At 41.0% G+C, this 22,294-nt stretch overlaps 1 protein-coding gene across 4 annotated transcripts in view; it reads right to left on the reverse strand.

The window, feature by feature from the left end:
- The window catches only part of STARD13 (StAR related lipid transfer domain containing 13), a 244,671-nt gene that overhangs the window by 67,416 nt on the left and 154,961 nt on the right, over positions 1-22,294 (reverse strand). Inside the window, exon 1 of one of the 4 annotated variants that reach the window (XM_054271418.1) lies at positions 8,386-8,397. The exons of the other annotated variants lie outside the window; for them this stretch is intronic. The gene's annotated coding sequence lies outside the window, so the exon portion shown is untranslated. Of the gene's footprint in view, positions 1-8,385; positions 8,398-22,294 lie in introns of those variants that run through there. 4 annotated transcript variants of the gene reach the window in all.

Consider the following 22,294-nt stretch of genomic DNA (forward strand, 5'->3'; position numbering starts at 1 on the left):
TAGACCCAGGAACCAAGTGCTTTTTCAAATATAGAACATAATTTAATTTTTACAACAGAGAACAAAAGAGCGTGGAGTTTCTCTGACTGTGGATTTCTTGTAATTTCAGTGAAGATAAATATTTAGATAACAACCAATGGGAAATTTAATTGTCAGGAACTATTATATTTAAGGAAAGTGCTAGAGATTTTCAGACTTGTTTTCTTATGTGTGTTGACAACTCATTCCCATCATTTACCTTCTGTATGACATCTAAATACAATCACTGCTGTAATTTGTAAATTGTTAATATTAGGACTGTAGGGATGGCTATGCTTTCATTTGTACATTAAAAAAGGACAGCTTTTACATCAACATCTGGCTGACCTTCATTAGTTTCCCATCCATTATTTGTACTCCTCCTCCTTCTCCTTGGCCTATTTTTTTCTTGTTGTGCCCCTGTCTGATCTCATCCAGGAAGCTGCACACCCTGACTGCTCTTGGCTCCTGTGATACTCATAAACCATGAGACAAATAAACATAGAGAGAAAGAGCAAAACCAAAGCAGGAGGAGATCTGGCAAACCCAGATATGTGAGTCCTCCAGCTGTGCACATAATCAGTCCATGGCACAATCTGAACCCAGACACAGCGTCCCACCTACTCCTTCCATCCTCTCTCCTGCTCAGTTTGTGTGAAAAGGAAAAATCTTCAGGTCAGGACCAAAATTTCTCATAAACCTGACCAGCACTTACAGAAACAGGACTGGCAATGGGACAACTAGCTGGCTAAATGATACAGTCCTCTGTCAGGAACTAACCCATAGGTCTGACAAACCCACAATGGGTAGAAAAAGGGTGTAGGAGTTCAATTTCTGGAACTATTCTCAGTACTATTTACTCTTTGGGGAAAGCTTTTCACATCACAGCTTATCTAAGTGTCAAATAAATTCTATATTAATACCTAGTTCAAAGAGATCCTGAGAAGTGTTACTAATTGGAACTTCAGATCTCTGGAGGAAAAGCACCCTGAAGGTATGTAATAGCTGGAATTGCATGGATAGAGTCTCCAGTCGGTTACCAGTGAAGCTACAGATTAGATGCTAGGTTAACATATGCAGCAACAGAAGTCAAGTAAGAAATGCATTTATCAGTAGAAATGTATTTAATGACTTTATCAGCTTGCATTTGTCAAATTCTGTTGGGTTTTGAGTAACTGAGAAACACCCCCAAAAGGATCAAAAGAACATTATATCTCATATCAGAAAAATAATTTTACTCAGAGAATAAGAAAATGAAACAACTTCTCACAAAGAAAAATGACCTTGTAAGATGATGCAGCTCTGAACCAAATTACATACATTCTACTAATCAATAAAATACAGTTGTCAAGGCAACAATGACATGAGAAAGTGAAATACAGAGGTCTGTCTTACATAAACATATACACATACCAATATGTTTTGTGAACTTTTGTAATCTAGCAATGACTTCAAGGAAAAATATGTTTTTACAAAAGAACACATATTTTCCCAGGCTTGATAGATTCTTGTGTAAGAGCTTTTATGAGATCTTAGACAAGTTGCATTTTGTTTGGTAGTCTTTGTTCTTGTTCTTTATTTTTTTAACTGGAAAAGAAATGTTGCAAAAAACTGCTTTCAGTGAAAATTTATTCTTGCTATAAAAGTGATTTAAAACAGTGACAATTGGATGGGAGTTAAAACTCAATCAAAGCATTTGAATATGGATCCTGAACATAGTTTGGACTTAAAAAAAATGAATTTGTAGATCCTATCTGTATTATATTATGCAGACTTTAATGGGCAAGCTCTGAGTACAAAGAGTAAATAAGAAAGGATTTTCTTTTCAAAGGTCTTACAATTCTCACTGTATGTGTTTTTCCCCTGCAAGCTCAGCTCTGCTGCCTTATTCAACAACTGTTATAATCTCAGTGATCTGAGTGGAACAAATCAGAGCAGGATGTTATTGAGCATGACTACAGGTGATCCCAGCCAGCCCCGTCTGATCTCTGATTTTGTATTTAATTTTAATAGATCATTAAATTCTTTCATAGCTTACCACCAGAACCTCTCAATACATGTGCTTGCTGCTGGAACAGGCTGTTTCCTTCGCTGTAGCTAAATAAAGCCCAGGTGTCCCAGCAACGTCCACAACTTCTTGCCCCTTTTTGCAAAAACCATGCACGACAGCTTCTGGTCACAGGACACCACCTCTTGGCTCCCAAATTACTGCTCATGTTTCACCCACCTGTGTGCTCAGCCACCTGGAGCTGGCAGGTACTTTCCCAGCTGGGATGCCATAGCAACCAGGGCTGAATAATCAAGGCAGAACTATAGCTGTCTATTGAATTTGCTCTGGAAGTTCGTGTGGACAATATAAGTGTAATATAAATAAATAATATGAAGCATGAGGATGCTTGACTGCTGCCTTGGAGGTCTGCAAGTATGCTCATCATAAGTATCAGGTTTTCAAGACTATATTTTCTGAAAGATGGTTTTCAGAGAATTTTTAAAAATTAACTGGTTTAGCTCATTTAGCATCTAAGTTCACTGAAAAACTCCTCTGGAGATATCCCACTGAGATCTGCCTCCTAATTTTCAGTTCAGTTAAAAAATGGAGCTAACTCATTATGCAGCTGTCTGAAATATTCTTGTAACTGCAAACCCATGGTGTTTTCACAAAGAACTGAGAATATGGGATGGTATTTTCAGGTATGTGTAAGCAATTATAGTCCAAACAAAATAGTGTCTTCATTCCTCATTGGGTTAAGTGATGAAAAGACTGACTGCTACGTGTTATTACCTCTATTAATTTAGATGTATAAATTAGACACGTTCCTGCAGGCCTATGGAGATTAAATGCACTATGTAAGTGCTAAATATTAACATAAATCTACATTTTGAATTCAGCGGCTCAGAAGCACAAGAGACGTGTACATCATTGTGCCTCTATCACCCACATTCAATTTTGGTTATCTTGTGTACATGTTCTTGCAAACCAAATTAATTCAACAGAGCTGCTCATGCAGGTCATTAGCCACTGGTGGAGGGATGTGACAAATTAAACATCCCCTGAACAAATCTTCTTAATCTTCTGCCCAGAGAAGTTGTGGATGCCCCATCCCTGGCAGTGCTCAAGGCCACGTTGGGTGGGGCTTTGAGCAACCTCATCTAGTGGAGAGTGTCTCTTCTCACAGCAGGAGTTTGGAATTAGATGAACTTTAAGGTTCCTTCCAACCCAAACCATTCTATGCCTCTATTAATCTTTTGAACTCTTCTGTGACAAGTGAGGGCCCATCCTCTGCTTTAGGTGTACCAGCTGGGATGCACAGACACAGGAGAGACACAGAAAGAGCAATGCCTCAATGCTATGCTCTGCTGTGCTGGAAAAGAAGACGCACAGGTTCTTTTTGGAACTGGAGTTTAGGTACAGAAATTGGGGCCCCAGGACATGGGTGCAGTCTCCAAGTATTTCCCTGAAACAAAGCCAGTTGAGACCATGTTGCGACTTTTCAATGGCACAAAAGTGCTCATGGCTGGCAAAGGACTGTCATTTGCAGTTTTTGTCCCTGCTCAAAGCCTGTATTACAAGAGCTAAAGCACACAGTGCTCCTATTTCCCATGAAGTCACCCCCAAATGGGAGGGCCATGTCACACTGAAGGGGTGAGTTCAGCATTACTTCTCCCAGCAACACTCCATGAAGATGCTCCAGCCACCAACCCCTTTTGCAGGATTGCTGGTTCCCAGGCTCCTGCCTAAACTGTTGGCTGCACTGGCAGATTGCAAGAACTGAGACAGCCCTAATTAGTGATTTCACAAGACCTTCCATTCATTTGGAATTAGTATCTCAAGTCCACCTTTTAGAGACATCTACCACTTGTTTTCCCATCTCCACAGAAGTTCCCTCCATCAGTCCTTTCCTTTTGTCTATAACATCCACAGATATAAGAGGAAATTTTACATAAGACAGAATTATTCTGTTTTACTGAGTCTACTTGCTTTCAAAAGCATCAATAAATCAACAAACCAGAAGTAATTAAGGAACAAAAACAATGCTAAGGGCTTGATTTAAATACATAAATCCTGGAACATTCAGGACTCAACCTCAGCCCATTCTGTCTGTCCCTGTGCAAAATATTTAAACAGCAAGTGAGCCTATCTCTTCTAGATGTGTTTGGTGGATGGAAACTGAATTTAATGTAGCTTCCTTGTATTTTATCTGCTTACATCAGAACCCTATTATTATTTTAACCTTACAGTGACTTAATTAATGTTCTAGCCAAGAAAAAAAATTGTCTGGGTGGCCTGAATATTATACCTCCATATTTTTTTATGATGTGACCTTTCTGAGTTCAAGCAACCATGTTTGATCACTGGTTTTGGGTGGGAGTTTTGCTTGTGAGGATTATGAGTGCATTACAAGGAAAGCCTCCTTGATTTATGCATAATTTTTCTCTGAAGGTACAAAACAAGTAGCCATCAACTTAATGCTACTTAATGCTGAAGGCTTTAAAGGGTCACACAAAGTCATCCTTTTTACAGAACAGCAAACAATCACGATTCTAGGTTAGGGTTATAAATGAGTAAGTAAATCACTTATGCACTGCATTCAGCTGGCCCCCACTCTGAACTCACTTAGCACATAACAGCTTGGCTGTTGCCGTATGTCTTGCGCAGACATTCAGTGGGCGGTTTCATAATGTTCCACAGCCTACAGAGCTCCTTTTTTTTTTTTTTTGTTTAATCTAATTTACTGTTTTTATCAATATCTGATAAGAAAACAAGAGGCAGCTGTAGCTCTACCACCCGCCCCATGCTTGTCATGTGCTATATTACAAAGAACGAACAGACAAAATTTGTTTCAAAAATGGGATAATGTGCAACATGTCTAAAATATGGTCTGAGATATTTTATTTGCAACAAGTTGGACTCTCAGGAAGGCACTTTTTTGGTGGCCACACAAAAAACGATTCCATGTAATGAAGAGATTTAAGAGCTGATTAATAAAAATGTAGGGGCTGCATGGGCAGCAGACTAAAGGGCTGGAGCCTGACCACACCATCCTACCAATCCTTATGGAAGAGGAATGATTAGGGGCTAAAAGTCCTCAAACGTGCTCTAAATCACTAGGAGAATGCAGTCCCATTGGATGGAAAAACAAACTTGCATCAGCTCAGACCACTCTTTTCCCCTCCTGCCCAAATTCAAGATGAAAGGGAGACACTGGACTTACAGGGGAGTTGTTTACCAGAACTCTCCCTCTAAAGGAAGAGAGACCACATCAAGAACCCTGTGATAAAGACAGATCTAAAAAAAGTAACTGGGACACTAAATTTGTTCCGGATCATCAGGCAGCTCAGTGGCATAACCAAGGAAGGTAATTGGCACCTTCCTCTGGAACTCATGGCACTACCCACTGTTCTCTTGAGTTAGATATACCAAAAAGCAGGAAAGGTTCAAACTAAAGTAATGAAGAGAAAAAGCAGCTATGCCTCTGTGAGGGTGTCAACAAGGAACTGTTCTGTGGGAGGATAACCAAAACACATAGTGTCTGAGAAGGAAGTGAAGGAAATTACGAAAATAGAAAAGGTTACAACTAATCTAAATTTCTGTAAACTTGAAAATCAAAATCAGAGTTCAACACATGAATAAAAACAACATGTCTGATAGCCATAAGAACATCCTCAAAACACAGAGACAGAAAATGAGGGCACATCAAGATGGCATGAGGAGCAGTGAGGCCAAAGAACAAGCTGAGTAGGCTGAATGATAGTGCATGGCAGGATGCTGTCCAGAAGAGAGGTGATGCTGAGTTTATTCTTAGGATACTGTTCAAGCACAGTGCTTAACTGCTTCTACTGCTCTGACAAAAATACTCGGTAAATATAGGAAATTTCCTCAGTAGTTTGGGTACATTACAAGATTCTTTTTCTTTCTTTCTTTCTTTCTTTCTTTCTTTCTTTCTTTCTTTCTTTCTTTCTTTCTTTCTTTCTTTCTTTCTTTCTTTCTTTTTCTTTCTTTCTTTCTTTCTTTCTTTCTTTCTTTCTTTCTTTCTTTCTTTTTTTCTTTTCTTTTCTTTTCTTTTCTTTCTTCCTCTCTTCCCCCCTTCCTCTCTCTCTCTTTCTCCCTCTCTCCCTCTCTTTCTCTTTCTCTCTTTTTTTCTCTTTCAGTGAAAAATGTCTTGACTGTACTATATGGTTATGTCTGGAAACTGGATGTGATGGGGGACACGCAATAATTTTCTTTTTCCCCAGGTTTGTTATGTAATCCTGCATTGGACTTGGCATTGTAATCATTAGCAGAGAACATAGTGAAGAGCCTAAAGGGTATCAAATGAAGTGGTATTGTCAACTGAAAAATCCATTTTCCTTTCCATTTTTGTTAACACAGTAGCAGTGTACTTACTGACTAAAAAACATAACCCCCACCCTTTCATTTCATCATATGAAAATCTTGGCACTCACTCCCTGCAACATGAAAGCAAATGCCTGTAGACATGCCTGGTATATAACAAGTGCCTGTCATGCTGTGATGTGAGCTGAATTGATTTGAAGGCAAACACCTTGACAGACAGGCCATCAGAGCACACACAAAAATAACACAGAGATAAATGAATAACACTGATGTACAGCATATCCCTGTTGTTTCTAATGTGCTTGGCAAGCTCTTTATTCCATATAAATAAAAAAATGACAGGAATTGAGAGTATTTTAGCAACAAACATCAGAAAAAACAGTATCATCATCCCAGCATACTAATCTCTTGTGCTAAAGAGGGACAAGCTGTTTCTGCGCTGAAAACAGACTTTCCCCCAGACCTTTCACAATGTCTTTCCTCCCTCTGCAGTAACAGCACTCACTGTCAGCCAAGCTTTTGACACGTTACAGAGACCTGCACCCATTTCTGTCCATTCCTCTTCAAGCCTCTGCAAATCATAATTTCCAAAATGTGCCCGGCACTAGTGGAAGCACAACTTGCAACACGCAGCTTGCTGAGACCCAGAAAAAAGCAGCAAACCTCTGGCTGCGTGCAGTAGCAAATGCAGCAGCAAGACATGTCCAGCATGGTCCCTTCAAAAGGTGCCAATAAACCCAACCAGAATAGGATGTCAGGATAATGCAAAGAATTCACTTTTTGCCCCAGTTGTCCCTGCCATCAGTCACTGTGACCCCTCCTCCTAAGTAAATGAAATCAATCAGCAGGGATTTCTGTAAAATACATAAAACAGTCATCTTCCAGACTCTACCAGAAGATAAATGGTTCCAGACATTGGACTGCAGCCATTTTCCCACACATGCTACAGTGTTTTGTCATCCATATTGGGCCATAATAGTGAGTGGGTTTTACTTTTTGTTTTTTTTTTTCTCAGTCAGCAGCCAATGCTTCTGCTTCTAACTCGTACACTAAAACCACAGCAACAAGAGTAATTTTTTCTGTACAATTTGTAATAGAACAGTTTCACTCCCAATCAGACAGTCTGGGGTCTTGTACAGAGCTTTGACACTTTTCTGCTACAGATAATATCAACTTATTGCACTCGGCTGGAGCTCCACAAACCTTTTTAGGATTAAAGCATATCACCCTAAATACAAGCCACTGAAGTGAAACAAGCATGAAATTATGAGCAATGCAAACCTTATCTGAGAACCTGCTAATAAGAAATAATATGATTGCTTACAATATCTCATGTTGGCTTTTGTGCTAATTTCAAAGAAGGCTACAAGTATACGACAAGAGATGCATCACAGTGTGAGTTTTCAATTAATTTTAACATATTTTCAAGCAAGTCCTTAATAATCTGTTAACATAAAATGCACTTTGGAAAGAATCATGGGGCTTTTTCATTATTAAGAAATGTGCAACCAAATTCTATCCTTAATTAAATCAGGAGTAATTTTATTAACTACAGTAGACTTAAACCTGACTTACATCAGTGTAACTGAGGGTAGGATTTAGCCCCGGGGTGTTTATACACTGTAGTTCCAGTTAGTTTAGATCTATTTGGGTGGGAACTCTTTTCCCCTTTCCAGAAAAAATATTCTTGTCTACCCTTTTTCACCTCACAGCTGGGGCCAAAACAGCCTTTTCTTCTAAGATATTTTTCTGAAAGGTTACGAATAAATCTTATCCTTGATAGGAGATGACCTTGTTAAACAAAAAAGCACCCTCTGAAGTAAGGGACACCAGCAGTTTTAAAGTTTGTTTACAAGTTTTGAAACACGGCACCTCAAACAGATAAGCTTATTTACATCTTACAAATAAATAAAAACTTTAAGTAAAAGCTATTTAATATAGGAGCTACTTATGTCTGTTTTCAAAGCTGAAAAGCCCTTTCAAACAGTATTAGCTGCTGCATTAAATATCCCTCTTGCAGTATAGAAACTTACTGTCCACAGATATCCTTGGGCTCCACTGCACCTCTGAACCAAAATCACTTTCTTCTTTACTTCATTTTCTGCTCTCTTGAAATCGGATTCCCAGTTCCTGACAGATGGCTCCTCTGTCACCGAGCTCTGCTTCCGCCTCCTTATCGCTGCCAGCTAATACTTCCACGATGCTTAGCTGTTGTCTGCGGAGCTGTGCTCTACATCATTTCTACTCTGATCAATGCTCTGCTTGGTTTTAGGTTGTTCCTAGTCCCGCCTCCCGCTCTTGAAGAAACGAAAACTCACAGCTGGATTTTCTATAAATCATCCCTTTTAAGAGTGGCGGGGCAAGTATGGCAAATACTACAGCTAAGACCTGCTGCTCTATTTCAAACTTCAAAAACAATTCCTCATCTTAATGATGCACACATGAAAGTTAATCATGTACTAAAATCACTAATACTGAAAAATAGTGGCCAGATAATTGTGACCTTCAGGGCTTAGATGCTGATTAATGTAATACAAAACTCCTCTCTGTTCCAGGGGGGGAATATGGTAAAACCTGCTGCCTCGGTGAACTGCTTTATATAGCGCTGTGCTTTGAACAGGAGCTTGTCATGCTTACAAAGATAAATTTACATTTGCAATACAGAGCTTTCTGACAGACCAGCCCAGTGTACATAGTGTTTAGGCTAGCAGCCCTAAGCTTGAAAGAGACTTTACCATCACAGCAGCTCTTCTGAAGTGTGGGCAGGAAATACTTTTATTTTCTGCACAGGGCTAAAAGCACTACACAGCGCTGAGCTCATTACCATGTTTAACAAAGCATGGAGTACAAAAGCAAGGTGGTACCATAAAACCAGCACTACGAACTTTGTTCCCACGAAAACAGCAAAACAGAGCTGAGTTTCTGTAAACTGTTAATTATTCTAATTCTCCACCTTCCAGATCTTCTTAAGAAATTGTGCTGTGGAAATGAAAAATGACTGGACAGATCTGGATGCAGTCTGAATGGGCTGCAAAATCCTGGTGTTTTCTCTAGGATTTTTCTACGGAGAGAGCTGCATCCCAGCTAAAGTGTTGCCAGGGCTAAAATCAACTCCTTCCTTACTAACAGCTGCCTGTGTCCTGGTGTCCCATGAGGTCCCCTGACTGCTGCCCACACTGAAGAGCAGCTGAGCTGCTGCTGGAGTCTTGATAAAGAACTCCTTGGGTTTCGGACTGGAGAAGTGTGCAAGAGCAGCGTGTGCCAACAGCAACTCTTCCCCAAGTGTGCTGCTCAACTCCCAGCAGGCTGGGACCCGTGGGCTTCTCCTGCCAGCTGCTGGAGCTGAACTATTGCATCACTGGCCTTCTATGAGTGGATCTCATCCCTTTTTGAGTCTCATCTACCCTAGAGTGTTCCAAAAATGCAGTGGAAAAACACCAAAAAAAGCACTTTTGTCTATTTATTCCGACTCTCTAACCACTTCATTACATGCCCAATGATCCTCCCAAGTCCAGTTTTTCCACATGACAGATGAATCTGTGGGTTTCTGTCAGATCCAATTTGACTGTCTTTTTTCCCTAAGCTGAAGAATCTCCTGGTTTCATTCTGGGGCTGGTCTGCCTTTCTGCTCATCCCCATAGGTATTGCTGCTCCCATAAGCACTGCAGCCAGCCCTTTTGTTCACCTGATAGAAGCTGATGCCACAGCACCTGAGCTCAAGCCTTGCTCCCAGTCCATGACTGATATTGTTGAAAATATTCTCACTTTCTTTGCTTTTAGTTCTGCAGACAGTAAGTGAGGACAGTCAGTTGTCACCTTGTGATACCCATCACCATGGCATGAGTGACCTGAACACAAGAATTTCAGGACAACCATACCAGACTAATTTCTAAATAGTTACTAGCCTGGCAGCCCAGGAGAAAGCAGTATGGATTAAGACACCAGGAATGCTCTGAGCCAAGGATAACATCACCGTGATGCAGCTACTAGTCTGTTAACCAGCAGCCATAAGACACAGGTCCTGGGCCCCTGTCCAAGCTGTGACTCAGATCTGAAGTGCTGCAACGACAGTGCTCTCCTGTGGATGCACTGGTTGATCAGTGCCAGTAATTTGATGATGGAGAGTGAAATGAGCATGGGCAGAGCGCTATTCCTGCAACCAATCTAAATATGTAATAGCAAATATAGCAAACCTGCTTTCCAGGTGCTGTGGCACATTCAGTACTTATCAGCTGTCAAAAAACCACCACATAACCAACTTAAATTACTTGTTTGACCTTTAAAGTGTACTTGTACATGAGACCCATCAGTAGTACATATCCAGTTGAATAATAGATCTCCAGAAAAGGTTTCCAAAGAGATTAAATACTCAATACAATGGTGTGACATGCACTATATAGACTGGAGATCTTCCAAGGACTTTTATAGAGCATTCTGTTTAATGTCTGCAGTAGTGCTTATGGTACAGAGGGCAAGATTTGCTTTTTCTCTGCCCTGAGATTCCTGACCATCACCTGAATAACAAGAAAATGTTTGCTGCAGGTGGAAATAAATATATTTATTATACATTGTTTCCTCCATGTGGTTTAGCTCCAGAAAGCGCACTGAGTTCTTTGGGAATGAAAGGGAAGATCTGCTGCTACCACCAGTGAGTGTTCAGTTCACAGGCTCAAACTAGAGTAAATCCCCAATAAGGCAGCAAAATGTGGTAGCAGAGACAATGGTTTATCAGGTCCTTTTTCTCTCTGCAAATCTTTTATTGGGCCCCACTACTTGCTAATTGTGAATGAAGTCCTGCTTCACTATGGCTGAACCCAAGACCATGGAACGAGCTCAGGTCCCAGGAAACAATCCCCTGCATTGTTGGTCCCTGTTCTGGACTACTTCTACCACCTTCCTCCTAAGCAGTGTGAACATGAGTCTGTCTGGGTTCCCTGGCTGTGGGATCCCTCACTCTCCTTTGTTTGGTAGTATAGATGTTGTCCCAGGGATGAAGGACAGCAGCATAGTTCCTCCTGTCACTGTTATGCAGCCCTCACCTCCCACTCCCTTGAAAATGGTTGTGAGATTTGCTCAGACCCTGCTGGCACACCAAGCTCACAAATGGTTTCAGCTCCCATAACTGCACTGGGAAGGGGAAGGAGAAGGAATAAATAACTTACCATTTCCCTCCAGTGACTTGTAAGTAGAAGAGCTCAGACTTCTCCATGCAACCAGGATATCCGTGCAGGCTTGGCCCTGAACTCCTTTTGGGAATTGTATATATTTAATATGTCAAGCCTTCTACCCTGAGTTTGTCTGGGGAAATTTTTTAACAGTTTAAAGGTACTCTGACTGTAGTGTATTTGCCTATAATAATGTGGTAAATAGAATTACTAAAAACCTTGCCTTTTGTATCTTAAAACTCTAAGGTACTCAAGAACACATTATTTCTTCTTACTGTCAGATTTTGCTTTGCTAAGACAGAATGCATGAGACACTAGACAGATGTGGGAAAGTGTTGAGTTCTTTGAGAAGAAACAACAGATATGAGGATACTGATGAAAAGGTGAGCAAGATGAAGATGCTTATCTATGAAGACCAGCATTTGTATCTGCCTACAGATCCTCTGCACCACTGTCCTGCAGCCTTCTTTCTCTGATAGTCTGAACATCCATTTTCAGCTGAAACTTCTCCTCAGCTGAGCTACACTTGGGTCCTCCAGCTCAAATTCTCCTCATTAGTTTTCACCATCCAGTTGAAGGCAACAAGATCAGACAGGAGATCTTTGGATCCTGGAGGCTACAGCAGAGCCCTGTTTCAGTCTCCTTTGATAAAACAAGCCACTTCCCCTGTAACAGCTTTTCCAAATCCCCTGATGCCAGCTGAATGGGGGCTGGATCACAGGGAACCAGAACTGAGTGCAGCATTGCAGATGTGCCCCCCTGTGCCATGTACTCACCTCTCCCATGGGAATACACTGCCAGACAGACCCAATGGCAAGGCTGCACTGCCTGCCCACATTTCAGGAGTGACTTGCAATTACCCTCCAGTCTGCAAAGGCACTCAAGCCTTTGATCTCTGTTGCTCCCAACTTCCAGCCTCCCAGATTTTGCCAGCATTTCCTGCTGCTGTTCCCTAATCACACTACCACACCACTGATAACCACAGTACAACTGCAAATTGAGCTGCCTGCAGAGGAAGGGCACATGGAGCCAGTGCCCCACTGTATGACCCCTTCCTTTCATCCCACTTTCTTATTGCATGTCCTACAAATTCTGACAGATTCTGGAGAAGAACTTGAGGCAAAGGTTTTACTTTGTGCTACCAGGAACGGATGAACCCTGTTTTCAGGTTTCATTTAGAAACATACTCATATTTTTCCTAAAGATGATGGAACTTGATAAGTTATAGAGATGAGGTAACATAAAGTGCTGCATCACTTTCAGCAAGAAGACAAGGGGGAAAGGAAAAATAATACTGGGTTATTACTATTTGAAACTCTTAATCAAAATGGATATTTTGAGGCAAAATCAAAATAAAAAAGCAAATTGAAAACTTCCTATCTAAAACAGAACACTGTTGACTGGGGAATTTTCTCCTGGGCAGCTTTCATGCAGCAGATGCTCTTACCTCTGACTGCCATTCCCCAAAGAGATCTTGAACTATTTGTCATTCATTTAGTATTGTGGTTGTTACGTAAAGTAGGGCAGTTGTGCTATCTCTACCTGATGAGAAAGCCACACACTTTTGCATTTTAAATCAAACACATTTTCTGAAGAATCAAAGTATGTATTACCTAACTTACTTTTCAGAAAAACCTCTCTCACTTACACTTGGTCCTCATTTAGTCTTTCTTCTGCTGGAAAACCTCTGGAGTTAACATGGCATATCTGTGTGTCACATGTGTTCCCTTTTAATGGCCAACATAAATGTTTTCCATCTCTGGACTCTACAGCTTGAGTCTCACTTATGAAAGCCAAGCAGTGTCTCTCTGCTTTACTCATCACGCAACCAAAGGACTGCTGATCTCCCGCTTGTCTACGGGCAAAGCAGGGGTTCCCAGAGCCCAGCCCAATGCCATTCCCTTTGGTTTCATCGAACTGATCTGCTGATAAACTCCATCCTGATTCCCAACATTCTTCAGCAAGCTCTGCTTTCCAATATGTTTTCCCTTCCCAAGGACCAGCAGTGCCACGCTCGCCTCTGTGCCCCTGCAGGCTGGGCCTGGGTGAGTGTGGCTGTACAGTCCCGCTACAGGGACACTGTGTGGATGACAGAGGCACAGTATTTCATTAAATTGTTAAAATGCTTCAAAGAATCAAAATAAAAATTCTTGACATTGCTGCATGAGTCAAAACTTTAAGAAGCTTATATTAAAATATGAATCACTGGCTTGGTGCAAGGGAGGAAAAAAATCTTTGTTTTCAGCGGAAAGTTAATTGGGTGTCCTGAAAATCAGTAATTAAAACACCATTAGTAGACAATAATCATCTGCAGTGCTAGTTTTCTTCTGAACATAAAAGGCTTTAAAAGGACAGAGTAAGAGAGAAAAGTTCAGCATCAGCATTTGCCTCAAGACCCAATGCACCCAGGGGCTGGCCCAGCATCCCTTATGCAGGGAAATGAGAGCTAGAAAAGATATTTTTGTTGCTGTGTGTAAAAGTTGGATTTCTGAATTGATATGCCTGCACCATTTAAAATTAACTTGTTCACAGACAAACTTGAAATGTCATCCTGAGGGACAGCACCACCATCGCTATCATCCTGATGCACATGTTAGAGAGAAGTGCCACCACCCTGGGCAGAAAAGGCAGCCACTCTTTGCTGTGTAACAACACAAGGCTGGAAGCAAAGAATATGGTTTCCAAATTAAACAGCAGGAGTAATTTCTGCCAACAGGATGCAATTACTCCTCTTGTAAAAGAGCTGTGGAACACTTAATGGTTTCGAGCACTAATACATATGGAAACAGAGTGTTCCACAAATACCCAGCCAAGTGCTAGAGCACCACTGGCTTGGGGAGCAGTAAAGGGCTGAGAACATATTCAGTACTGCCTAAGACTTCAAGGGCCTCCTTCCAAATGCTGCTCTAGTGGGACTGAAGTTTCTGTAACACGTATGGTCACTGCCCAGGGTGAAATTTCTTGTCTCTCATAGCAGCTGTAGTAAGGCTGTGGTAAGACTGCGTCACAGCACTAAGTATAGATTTATCACCACCAAATCTCAGTGGTGGTGTGACTATTTCATTGATAATTTATCTGATTAGACTGCTATCTTCCCAAACATCTCTTTAAGAGCAAGAAGGATCTGCGACTATGTCAAATATTTCAAGGTAATTCCATAGGATATATGGAATCTCAAAGTTGATGTGCTACTGACACTAATTTTCTTAAGGCCTGACCAAAATACATTTGCAGATAAGAAATAAATAACAGCATCTAAATGCAGAAATCCTAAAATTATGGCCAGAACATTCCCAGCATCTAAAAGCTTCTTCATAGAAAGTGTGTTTGTTGAGTGAAGGATGTTAGACCTTGAATACCCTATGGCAACTCAGCTCCTACATTTACATGCAAAAATTCATAGCCATACTTATGAAATCAGGCAAGCAGAGTTCTCTACAAAGCAGCTCTCCTTGTACAAGTTTTTGACTATCTTTACTACTGCAAACTGGAGCTTGGGAGGAAACAAATGTGCCAGCATCTCCTCTTCCACTGAAAACATGACGTTTTCAAAACACATCCATATATGTAAGACCTTCTGCAACAAAACCAGCTCCACTCACACCTCTCACAAAGTATCATGCATTTCCCAGAGATTTTAAGGTGGGATTTGTTAAAATTAAGAACAGTACTTACCACAGGAAAAAATTGTCCCTAACCAAGAAGACAAAGTTTTTCCACATATCCCTGCCTCAAACATCAGGAGGAAAACATGCTTGCAACTCATCTGAGGAACTGCTCTGAAATTTAACAGGCTGTAATGAAGACAGCAGAGGTTTATTTTGAACAATCACTTAGGGGAATGGGCATGAATCCTCCATGTCAACAATGCCCCTCAGTGTGTGATTCTCTCATCCTCACACTGACTGAAGCGAAAGCAAATGAGTCTGGTTGGTGACTATTTCACGATATAAAATTTGTTTTTGAAACATGCAAAAATTCTTTTTGAGCAAAACTCAGCATGATTGAGGTATGAAACATTGTCTTCCTTACCTTTCAGAATTCAAAAAAATCTGACATTTGGTTCTTTGGTCAGTTATGCTATTGACAAATTTATTTTCTTTCAACACACAAATGCACAAAAAACTTCACTCATCATATTTCTATTGCCATCATCCTTCAGATCTTTTAGCATGATTTACAGAGGGGGAAAAATGAAAGAAAAACAAAAACTGGCAGTACATTATGCAGCTTTGGGCAAAGAAGATGATGGATTCTCCCAAAGTAATTTCCTGCAAAGTGAGATTTGACATAAGGATCTTGATTATGTATGTCAGTGCTGGGAAGGTACCCAGACATGTGAGACTATCATTTACAAGCAATGCAGCCAAGGCAGAGGCCACTACTGGGTTTTAGAAATGAAGAGCATTAGTACAAGGGAACAGAAAGAAAGGATTTTTCAGAAGAGTTGGAGACAGCAATATTTGATTTAACTTACAATACACTGCTACCTCCTAAGATGGTCCCAATTAGACCTATTTCTGCATACCACATTTGGCAAATGATGCCACACTTGGTCTTGTCCTTCTCTAACTCTCTTGGCAAAAGCAACAAAGGCTTCCTAGCACTAAAAGGCCACACTGCGGTTTTGTTTTCAAACATCACTTCTAGGAAAAAAGAGAGAGTAAAAAAAAAACCTCTGTGAAATACTCTGTATCCAAGGACAAAGCAGAATGGTTCCATGTGAGTCATTTTCAGTCTTTTCAGGCTTGGCATTTGTGGTATGAACTCAGAAAAGTCATTACCAGTAATTCTGTCATTTCAAGTGTTTGAAACACATGAGAAAAAGTGCTTCTAAAATGAAAATCCCATCCGAACCACTTCAGTAACACTTACAGATCAACTTCCTACAACTTCAATCTAAATCCATCTCACTATATTTAAAAAATATTTTTGGATGCTCTAAGTAAACCAAGGCATTCAACCTGTGACTTGAGAAAGAGATTTTCAAACAAAAATGTTGCAAGAAGCAAGCAATGATTAAGGAGACACATTTCCATTTGTTCACTTGAAGCACTGCTTGTTGGATTAACCCAAAGTGAGCCTGCAATCCAGCCATATCTTTTCTCCCATCTTTAACAGCCAAGCAAAAACAAAGAAAAGAAAAGAAAAGAAAAGAAAAGAAAAGAAAAGAAAAGAAAAGAAAAGAAAAAAGAAAAGAAAAGAAAAGAAAAGAAAAGAAAAGAAAAGAAAAGAAAAGAAAAGAAAAGAAAAGAAAAGAAAAGAAAAGAAAAAAGGTATCACATGTGCAGCCACTTTGCAGGAAAGTTTTAAGTGATCAAAATTAATTCCTTTTCTCCTACTGACATATGGAAACTGCTTCTCTGACCTTTGATGAAGAATCCATCTCTGAGCTTCATTTTTATTTGATATATTCATTTTTTATTTGCTATATTTAATGACTGCTCTTATAAACCAGTCTAAATGGAGAAGCTAAACCCAGAAAGAAAATACAATATTTGGGTCTTTCAAACACCAGTTTAGGTTTATAAGCAACAATGCAGGCAGTGTGCTGTGATGGTCTGGGTAGTCCCAGCAACACAGAGTCTCCCCTCTTCCTTCCTAGCAGGACTATCTGACAGTATCATGAAAAATACATATTTTTCAAGTCTCCAATAATCAAATTATCAAACAAAACTAAAGGTCAGGATTTGTATGGGCACATGTACAATGTGACTCACAAGGGATTTCAAAGCAGCTTTTCCCATACATGCAAACTCTCTCCGATGCCATTGTTTTTGGTGTCTTGTACCGTGTGAAGTTGCACAATAATTAATAATCCTGCAGTTAGAAAACACGTTAAAGCTCCCCCGTGACACAGGCACACCTATTGACACAAACGCTGGAGGCCCTGCTTGTGAAATGCCCGCACCTCTGTCAAATCAGCCTGGAATCAGCTCCGGAGCCGCCGAGGGCGTGGAGGCAGCGCACACAGAGGGAGTGTTTGCACAAGCCGTGTTTCCATGGGAAACCAGGGCAAACACACATTTACAGAAATGCAGCTTTCCATGGCGGCGGCGGGCGAGGCCTGCAGCTCCGGCCGCTGCCCGCTAGAGGCCGTGAAGCCCTTACGCCTGCCCTGGCCCGCCCGCACAGTCCCGCCAAGAGGAGATGAGGAATGGGAAACACCAAAAATGAGACATATTTTCTTCTGACATTAAAATCTTAACACTTCCTGAGAGCAGCGAGGCACCTCAGCCCTGGCAGGCCAGCGGGAGCAGCAGGGCCTGCTGTGGGTGGCCAGCTCTGCCCACCAACAATTGGAAACCCGAGGAGGAGATGGATGAGGAGGTTGATGAGAAAAATGAGAAGCTACAGCTGGCTGGAGGGAAGCTACTCTGTGACAAGCCCAAAGTAAACAATGAGCAGCCAAATTTAATGGGTCACTTTTAAAATTAATTGTGCTTTTTGAACATCACTCATTGGAGCCTGGCAAGATACAGCAGTCAACAGAAAGGATGCCGAGCATGAGAGGGATTTAATGAGCAGCGTTTGCTGGAGAACTGCAGCAACAAACACATGTGCACAGAAAAACACCGTGGAAGCCGGTTTGTGGGGAAGAAATCTGAGGGTATTTCTCAGTACTGAGAAATACATAGGGGCAGTATAACAAAAAGAAGAAATACTCAATTTCTCCAATTTAACTCCAAGCAGGGCTTTGCTGGTTATTCAGAGATTATATCCTACCCCTCTGTGAGTGACACAGGGAAACAGATGAAAATTAGGAGAGGAGACCTGCCCAGAGCTGTGCTCTAAGGGAATACATCAAACCTGGACTTCCACAGGAGGCACAGGAACATGACCCTTACAGAGCCTAAGGCTGGAAATCACATCTAAATGTCTTCCTGTAAGCTTGTGACAGGCTATCCAGAAAACTACAAAGTGTCAATGTAGATCAGATTATTCTTCAGAGCTATTGACTGCCCTGCTTTCTGCAATGTTGAATTTCATCTGACCTGTGCCTTCACCTAGCTTAATTATGCCCCATTTTAAGTTCCTTTATGTTTTGCTATCTGGATTAGTTAAATGCTTTTGTGTTTTCTGCAATCTCTGTCATGTTCCACACTTGTGCCACAGATCATTAAACAGCATAAATGTCACACAATGTCTAAAATGACATTTCAGGGCAGCCCAATAAAAACCAATGACCTCAGTAAACACGTATATTTATTTGTCTTGTATTGCTTTCAAGTTCTTGGCAACCCTGTGGTGAAACATTCTGTTAAGACTGGGTAATGTGGGTTTAAGTACCTTCTGGCTGGTGGTCAGACATCTCAAAAGCATTAAGGTATGATGCAAAATGTGAGTACCACTGCATCCTTGGATGGCCATTTTACAAGAAACTAGTGATCAGGTAGTTCGTGTTCAAATATACAACTCGGGCAGTTCAGGGTGGAAGAGGATTTTGGCTTTTGCTTTTCATATGGATATTAAGTGGTAGCTGTTGGTAAGTACCTCAGTGCAGCAGACTGAGGGTTGATGCCCCTTGCCCTGGTGGGGGCTTATAGCCCTCCCAGCATGGCATGATGGGGATCCTTGGGCTGTGGCACTTGGCTTGTCCTGATGCAGCATGCAGGGATGCCACAGTAGAGCTCATGTTGTGACAGCAGCTCCAGAGCAGGAGGAGACCAACACACACTTTGTGAAGGGTGCAGCACACCCTGCACAGCAAACCAGTGTGCTGGGTGCAGTGTGCAAAGCACTGTCTGGGGCTCTTGCTGGGAATGGTCCTTTATCAAAGGAGGGTAAATAAATTTAAGACAGACCTTTCTGTATTCATGAAGACAACTTTTTGTTGTTGTTAAGAAAACAGAAGTCTGGTGGTTTGTTGGCAAAAGAAAAATGTGAAAAGTGGCACAAGTGTTCTTCCACTTTATGCCTCTTTATGGCACCTAGGGTGGGGGGGGCTGCCTGCAGATGTGGAAGCACATCCCCACCTCCCACTTCCAGCCCCAGCTCCACTGGGCAGCTTGCAGTCCCTCTGGCCAACACTCAAGGAAAAGCTGGGTCCTTATCTCTAATGCGTTCCAGTTAGGCGGCCCTGAGAGCAACCCCAGGTGTTCATACAGTCTCTAATCCCATTAAGGCTCTTTTAAAGCAAGTGGTTTGGTTGGGTTTTCTTTCTGGTGTCACAGAATTTACACTTAATGGGTTTGCAGTTATTAGGCAGTTAGAAAAGTTATTTGCACTTTGAGGTTTGCTGCCAGAAGTGTAGCAAGAGACAAGCACTGAGGTTCTTGTGAATCCCACAGCTGCTGTGACTTTTCCATGTGAGGAAGGAACAGTTGCCGGAGGCATTTCAGAGAAATGCAAGAACACAGGAACAGTTCATTAATACTGGAAGTGAATTTGCAATTACTGAGAGCAGATGGCCAGCTCACACAGTGAATGAACCTTAAACCATCTAGACTTACAAGACTACAGCAAACATTGAAACACTACCAAATTCATAAAAAAAAAAAAAGAAAAAAAAGTAAAATTCATATGTGCTCACAGTCAGAAGTCAGCTCAGATTTGGATCCTATGTACAGTGGCTTAAGTCCAGATAAAGCTGTCAATATTAAACTAAGTCAGTGGATTTATCACAGAGTTCATGCCCCTTCTTTTTACTTGCATAAAAAACCTCTCAGAGCCATCCAAGATAAGCAAAAAAAACAAGGACCTTAATAAAATAACAGTATCAGCATCATTAATAAAGCTAGGAATCAAGCTAATCCTCCCTTGTACAACTGCAACTCAGCTGTATCAGAGATGTGTTAGCAGCATTAATAAGAATGGAAATCAAAGCTGAAGTTACATGACTAAGTTTTTCATTACTTAATAGTCCACTAACAAAAACCACCATACACACACTGCTTTAACAAATGTATCTGTGATGCACTCCAGAGCTGTTGAATTCTTTCCATACACATGCTGTTTGTAAAGGCTCTGCGAAGGAGCTTAAGAGAGATGTGTATCTTGAAAGCACTCCTCAGCGCAGCTCATGGACAAATTAGAATTATTATTGCTGTAGGCATGTAACAGTACATATGTGCAAAGGGAAGGACTTAGCACCACATGCATTTCCCCCTGCCAGGTCTTCATTGGCTTGGCAAACAAGACTATAATCACTGGGGGTAAGAGGGAGGCTGAAAGCAAAGAGCTCTCTTTCATGGTCCTTCCTGCACGTGTCCAGTGGAAATGCAATGGCTCCACGAGCTCTGAGAAGGTCATGCAGTCATCCTTCAAAATCTTTTTCCCTATAACATGGAGTTTCAGCTGTGTACCTCTGGACAGCAAACAGTGAAGGCTCCCTAAGGTTAAGATGACCTGCAGCTTACAGGTCTTTGCAAATGGGTGCACGAGAGCTCCAGTGCTGTGTGGATGTCAAGGCAGCCGGCAGGGAGAGTCGACACCTCAGAATTGCCAAAGCCCTGTGCGAGAAGGTAACTGCAATTGGACTGCACTCTGAAGGCCAGCCTAAAAGCTGCAACAGCAACAAAGGACATAGGCAAGGTATGTGACTTAAAAAAGAATGGCAATTGGATTTTCAGACAAGGAAGGGATGTTGGCTGGCTGGCACTTGTGATCAGTGCAACTTGCTGAGCAAGGAATAGTGAAAACTTAAAGGCAAATCCCTTCAATCAAGATAATTGCTAACAAGGCATCCAAAGATTTTTCCTTAGTTACCCTCATAGAGTTAAGGGTGTATGAATTTCTACTCATAAACAGGATAGAATTTAAGTTTTCAGGGATGTACTTGTGGCAAAAAGCTTAGGTTTATTTCACACAATCAACTTAATTCTTCTCTTAAGCCAAAAATCTGCATAGCATGCCAGTTTGTTTGCAGATCAGATTGTTTGTGATATAATTCAGCAATTTCTTTGTCTGGCTTCATGGCACGATGTACAAAAATATGTCAATGCATGTGATGAGCTTATACTATCAATAGGCTACTCCCATACCTACAGCAACAGAAAGTGTGAAGTGTTGTAGCTACGTTCAGATTCCTTCCCTTTACACTTCCTTTTCAACAAAAAGTAAAAAGCACAGGATACTTGAAGAATTCTGCAGTGCCAACTATTACATTGTAAAGACATTGATATGTTGATTCAATATCTCAGAACTGCTTTAAAGTTTTCCAAAACTTTAGGAAAACAAAGTTTATATCAGAAGTTATTTTGAGAGAAGGTGGTTTACATATCCATCTATTTAGTATGCTGAATATAGCTTAAAAAACCTGATGATTATAAAAAGCTATTTCTAGCAATATCTTAATTACCCTGGTTATTCTTTGAAACATTTTGCATTTCCCTGAAATTGTGTGATCCCAGAACTATTTTAAGCAGCCTGTGCCATTGTATATGCCATAGCAATTCCAGTTAGCCTCTGGGTCCAATTCCTGCATCTGTCTTTGGCCATTAAAAATTAAATTGAAATTCTTTTTCTCCAACAAATATTTATCCCATTGTAGTCTGATCAAATATATGGTAGCACTTGTAAAGTGTTGTGATGACACAATACTTGGACCTCTCTCCATTAGCAAAGACAGATCTGGAGCAGACACTGGCTTATGTGCTCAAGGATTTCAGATTTCTAATTTTGTATAAACATTTTTTTTTTCCTTTCTAAATCTGACATTGCTCTTCATTAAGGACTGGGATTTGGAAAAAAAAAAACCAACAGAAAATCCCATGGGATTGAAAACAACAGATGTTGTCTGTTTTAAGCTTCCTTTATTCCAAATCACTGAATTTCG

This window comes from Melozone crissalis, unplaced genomic scaffold (assembly GCF_028551555.1).
Source record: "Melozone crissalis strain CALT ecotype California unplaced genomic scaffold, PUWL_Pcris_2 ptg000013l_1, whole genome shotgun sequence".
Classification (NCBI taxonomy): domain Eukaryota; kingdom Metazoa; phylum Chordata; class Aves; order Passeriformes; family Passerellidae; genus Melozone; species Melozone crissalis.